Consider the following 6,783-nt stretch of genomic DNA (forward strand, 5'->3'; position numbering starts at 1 on the left):
CAGGGACCTCAGAGGTTCATCAGTGAAGATAACATCAGAACCCCACAGTGAGGGAAGAGCTTTACTTGTCTAAAGAGATCTGAAGAGGCTCAGAAGGAGAAAAACCTTCACTTATTATCAGTGTTGGAAACCGTTTTACTGCGTCATATTGTTTTGGAAACTGTGATACATTTTTCAGGATTCTTTAATTAATCAGCACTGATAATAAATCATGATTTCTGAAGATCATGTGACACTGAAGACTGGAGGAATGATGCTGAAAATACAGCGGAGCATCACAGAAATACACTACACTTTAACACAGATTCACACAGAAAACATTATTTTAAATTGCTATAATATTTCACAATATTTTTTATTTTCTTCTGCACTTTTGATCAAATGTCATTTTGATGAGCAGAAGAGGCTTCTTTAAAAAATATTACAAATCTTACTGATCCCAAACTTTTGAAAGGCACTGTATATCTTTATTTTATCAAAGATAATCTGCAGTGTTTTACAACCATAGGACAGGAAGATCTAACTAAACCTATCACTGTATCTAAACCAACAACATGTTTATTAGATCCTGTACCCACTAAATTAATTTAGCAGAAGAACTGCTTCTCAATATCATTAACTCGTCGTTATCTTTAGGTCACGTCCTAAAACCATTCAAGCTGGCGGTTATCAAGCCTCTTATTAAGAAACCAAAACTAGATCCTAGTGTACTGGCAAATTATAGGCCTATCTCAAATCTTCCATTTATGTCTAAAATTTTAGAAAAAGTCTTCTGCAGAAAAAATTGATCTGTATGAAGAATTTCAGTCAGGTTTCAGGCCCCACCATATCACAGAAACTGCACTTGTTAAAATTACAAATGACCTGCTCCTTGCGTCAGATCAAGGCTGCATCTCATTTCTAGTCTTACTTGATCTTAGTGCTGCGTTTGACACCATAGATCATGACATACTCATAGATCGATTACAAAACTATACAGGTATTCAAGGGCAGGCTCTAAGATGGTTTAGATCCTACCTGTCCGATCGCTACCATTTTGTTTATTTAAATGGGGAGTCATCTCATTTATCATCAGTAAAATATGGAGTGCCACAAGGATCAGTCCTAGGTCCCCTTCTATTTTCAATATACATGTTGCCCCTTGGTAATATTATTAGAAAATACGGAATTAGCTTCCACTGTTATGCTGATGATACTCAGCTATATATCTCAACGAGACCAGATGAAACTTCCCAATTATCTAAGCTAACAGAGTGTGTTAAAAATGTAAAAGATTGGATGACCAATAATTTTCTCCAATTAAATTTGGATAAGACAGAGATATTAATTATTGGACCAAAAAACACTATACAGAATCTTGTAGATTACAATCTGCAACTAGACGGATGTACTGTTACTTCCTCTACAGTCAGAAATCTGGGTGTCATATTAGACAGCAATTTGTCTTTTGAAAATCATATTTCCCATGTAACAAAAACTGCATTCTTCCATCTTAGAAACATTGCCAAGCTACGAAACATGTTATCTGTTTCTGCTGCAGAAAAGCTAGTTCATGCATTCATGACCTCTAGACTGGACTATTGTAATGCACTTCTAGGTGGTTGTCCTGCTTCTTCAATAAACAAGCTACAGGTCGTCCAAAATGCAGCAGCTAGAGTCCTTACCAGGTCAAGAAAATATGATCATATTACCCCAATTTTACAGTCTCTGCACTGGCTACCTATTAAGTTCTGTATCAGTTACAAATTATCATTACTTACCTATAAGGCCCTAAATGGTTTAGCTCCAGCGTACCTAACTAGCCTTCTACCACGCTACAACCCATCACGCACCCTAAGGTCACAAAACGCTGGACTTTTGGTCGTTCCTAGGATAGCAAAGTCCACTAAAGGAGGTAGAGCTTTCTCACATTTGGCTCCCAAACTCTGGAATAGCCTTCCTGATAATGTTCGGGGTTCAGACACACTCTCTGTTTAAATCTAAATTAAAAACGCATCTCTTTCATGCACATTTTTATTCTTTAGCTTGGGTTAAACTAATTAATTTTACTCTGTTGGATCAGCAGCTATGCTAATGATGTCTGTATTTTGTTTCTCTGTTTCTGCTGGATCTTCATCCCGTGGTAACTAGGATTTACACAAGCTCCAGTCTGGATCCAGAACACCTGAGAAGAGATGATGCTGACCCTCAGAGGACCCCAGATGATGCTAACCCTGAATCAACAAACAGAACTCATATAATAATCATATAATATAATAATCATATAATCATATAATAACTATTAATTATTAATAATATTAATAATGTTCATCGTCTGGCTGACTACGTCTTGTATTTTTTATGAAAAATCCTGTCATACGTGCACAAACTGATAGTCACCACCATAAGCTACTACTAAATATTGTAGAAACATAATTTTCTGTAAAGTTGCTTTGTAACGACTTGTATCGTAAAAAGCGCTATTCAAATAAACTTGAATTGAATTGAATTTATAAACTACATTAGCCTACTGCTCCTAAACAGATCGTTATGAAATGTTGTGATAAATGTCACATACAGCTGTTTTTGATTTTATCTTGCAGATACCTTCTCTTTCCTTTCTACTTTTCCCTGAAATTCCCTAATTGTTAATTCTAAGTGTAAATGTAAAGATTGAACGCGGAGGTGATTCGGCGGAAGTAGTTGACGATACAAACAGAACGCAATTGTGACTGTAGGAGTAATGACAAAGTCTCATCGACTAGCTACTCGTTCTTTAATGAAAAGAAGACATTGAAAGAAATGGAAAAACACGACAAAGCAGTGATAGCAGCGGTGGGTTGGCAAAGCTGTGCTGTGAATGGGGTATGGCGTGCGGTCCAAAAATAAGGCTACTGACTTGGCGTGGGAATTCACCGTACAATTGCCAGTAGCCACTGAGGAGCATTCTTTTACCCAGAACTTTGTTTATTTCCTGGTTCCTGCAGTGGAAACACACAGAGTACCAGGCCAAAGTCCCTATTATTATTACTACATAGAGACATTGCTAAATCTACTGTAGGCTAATAGTAGCTTAATAAATTGTCAATTTACTCAAGTTAAACCGAACATTTATTTTGATGGGTTGCCATGAAGATCTTTGAGTGTCTGTGTTTATGATATGACAGTTTTCTCAAATGAAACGGTGAATTCTCATGAAGTGACGGTTTATGCGTTCGTGTCCTCATATAGTGACACACGGAAGAGACTACAAAACAGCGAGCTCCCGCGCATCTGCGCCCGTCACACACAGAGATGTAGAATTTGCAGGAGTAATAGTTAAATAGTATTTTGCAGTTTAATATTCACGGACACTAGTATATATTCTGCTACAGTCTGGAACCCTGCGCTTAGACTGACACGGAAGCGACTGAACGCAGCTGGGGGTACCGAATATACTCGGGAGTCGCTTACCTACTACCGTACTACCCACCTGGCCTTGCTGTTGAAAGGAGCCTGATATACATCAGAAATCCAGTTTGCCCTAAGTTTATGCTCTTGCTCCACAGCTAAATGTGTTTCCTGTAAAAAGAAGATGTCTGCTTTCAAAGATTTGAGATAGGTAAACACTTCGCCTCTTTTAATGGGATGGCCTTACATTTACATTTAGGAATTATATTTAGTTCAATAATAATGAACGTAACTTTATAAAACTGAACGTAACTTTTTCATAAACTATCAAACATATGCCATTACAAAAGAAGAAAAACACAACGAAAATGAAAAAAATGACCTCTTTCATCAAAAGGCTTTTCAAATATGATCAGCGAAAACAAATCTTTGAAAAACATTAACAAAAATGAAGCATATTTGAAAAGCCTGTTACATTTGTGCAACTGTGTAAATTTTTTTCTTTTTCATTGTGTTTTTTTTCTTTTGTAATGGCATATTTTTGATAGTTTCTGAAAAAGTTTCGTTCAGTTTCAAAAAGTTTCATTCATTCATTCATGTAATTCCATAAGGCCATCCCATTAAAACGGGCAAAGTGTTTACCTATCTCAAATCTTTGAAAGCAGACATCTTATTTTTACAAGAAACTTTGTCTATGTATAGCTTTGCATCCGTGGGAGATGTAAATATTCCTGTATTTCCATTATGGGTGATGCAAAGCTTGGCAGGGAAGCGCAGAATATGACGCACATTAAGCTCTCTTAAAATTTGCATCGCTTCATTGAAGCTCCGGCATTGTTCCATTACTTCAGCCATATAATCCAGAAAAAAACAGCACTTTACGCCCTTCAGTTGGCCTTCCTTTTTCAGCTCCTTCTGGTGTATCGACAATTCTGATGTTATTACGGCGCGATCGGCCCTCAAGATCGTTGAGCTTAGACTTAAGCATCTTGTTCTCTTTGTTTAAAGTGCCTAGGGAAGTTCCCAGGACGATACGAGTTTCATAGTCACTGGCCTGCTCTTTAACATCTCGACACTTTCCCTTAACTCTCGATGTGCCGTTTGTATGGTTCGAAGAGTCGCTTCAAGTTTATCGAATCTCTCATCAAAGGCACTGATGATCTTTTCCGAAATCTTCCATGGCATGTCTTTTTCTTCCAGCATGGGACCTGGCATTTGGTCAGCCATCGCCATGTTGTCAGAGGCCTCAGGTTGCGGCTGAAGGGGTTTAATGCCCTGGGGTTATTTTTTGACGGCATCGACAAGGTTTAAGTTTCAGGTGCAGTACTATGATTGTCAAGCTAACCTTTTAGCCCATTTAAAAAGAGAATAGAGACATTTAAAGTACAATCTTATCGACTCGGCTGTGGAGAAGACAGCAAACACATCTACGTCCAACCATTATCAAATCTGGTTGATAAAAACTAAAGCCCAAAGGGTCTTCTTTCCAAAGACACCAAAATTATGTTTGTAACACACTGAAGTAGGAAACTGTTAGGTAGAGCACTTTCAGCTGTGAGTCCCATAATGGGGGGTCCTGGCTAACAGGTTAAAGCATTTAATAGCTGGAAAAAATATTTTTCCAAAAACATATAGGTGAATATAGGTTGTGTGTGCACATTGCATTTGTCACGATCATTAGCTGGAGTGCCCATGAACTTCAGTAGAGGGCACTCCACTCAGGACCATTCCACCCATCCACCACCAGATGTCACCATATCATCACTTGGACACTAGCACCTCTCATACTGTTGCACCACACCCGAACTACATCTCCCATGATTCACTGCATCACAATCACCTTGCCACCTGCACCTCATTCATCACCTAATCTCCTTGCCACACCTGCACCTCATTTACACACACATAAGCACTACAATCACTCTCACTCACTGCAAAGTCTTGTTTAGCTTGTCTAGCATTTCAGAGTGGTTTCCCTTGTGTTTGTTCTTCCTTCATCTGATCTTGGATTGTGTATTTCAACTCTGATTCTCTGCTGCCTGCCCCGATCTCTGCTTGGTTGTTTTCATTGTGGTTACCCCTAACATACCTGACGCCATTCCTGATTTCTGTTTGTCCGACTATTCTCTAAATAAAGTTCTGCACATGGATCTGAACGCCTCTGACTTCTCGTTACAGCCTTAGAGTCCCACCTTTCAGTCTTTAAAACAACAACATGAGTTGACATAAAGAAAGGTCAGTTGAACTTTTTACAGGTGAAACTGGAAAAATTAGAATATCGTGCAAAAAGTTAATTTATTAAACTATTCAGTAAATCAGCTTAAAAGGTGAATCTAATATAGATGCAAAGTGAGATATTTCAAGCCTTTATTTGTTATAATTTTGATGATTATGGCTTCCAGCTTATTAAAACCCCCAATTCTAAATTTGAATATTACATGAAATCAATAAAAAAAGGATTTTAAATGCAGCAATGTCAGCCCTCTGAAAAGTATAATCATGTACTCCGTACATGGTTTGGGCTTCTTTTGCATGAATTACTGCCTCAGTGAGGTGTAGCATGGATGCTATCAGCCTGTGACACTGCAACATCTTGGGTTACTTGCCCTTAACCCTGTTCCCTGAAAAAGCAGGAACGAGATGCTGCACTTCATTGCCGCACTGAGGATGCTCCAGGACTGCTCTTTAGAGTAATATACCTGGCGATACCACCCGCGACACATTTAATTATAGCTTCTGATGCTTCCACATTCTGATGATGTCAGTAACAGAGGCTATAAAGGTTCTAGTTCAATTTGACGTGTTGCACACACTGTGTTCACAAGCTGGTCACTCCTTTATTTATTTATTTTATTTTACCTTTATTTAACCAGTTTAATCGGTTGAGAACAAGTTCTCATTTGCAACCGTGACCTGTCCAAGATAAGACGCATGGTACAAGGCGATATGAAGTTACACACGACATACCAACATTCAAATACACAGTCATAAATATAGAAGATATTCAGATTCAGTTAAAAAGTACTGGACCTTGTATAAAAATAAAAATGTAATAACTCCTAAACTCCTAAAGACGTTCCCATAAGCACTGAATCAAGTGCAGAATCTAAGTCCTGGTTCTTCAGGGAACAGGGTTACAGTCAAGTTTTTTAAAACAAAAATAACAAATCATGTGAAATGTGTTTTTTATTTTACAAAATATTGTATAGTATAAATGCTGATGTAGGTTAAGTCAATATCCCTTTTATGTTTTTGGCTTTTTCCTGTTTCTGAGGTAGATTCTGGGAATGTTTTCTTTAAGTAGCTTATAAAAGACTTATAATGCACATGCTTGTTTTTCTGGACCTTGAACATATTGGACTTTAGAAACAAGTCAACAAATATGCCTAAACATTTTCCAGAGGTCTTATTGGC

Source organism: Carassius auratus, chromosome 2, assembly GCF_003368295.1.
Source record: "Carassius auratus strain Wakin chromosome 2, ASM336829v1, whole genome shotgun sequence".
NCBI lineage: Eukaryota > Metazoa > Chordata > Actinopteri > Cypriniformes > Cyprinidae > Carassius > Carassius auratus.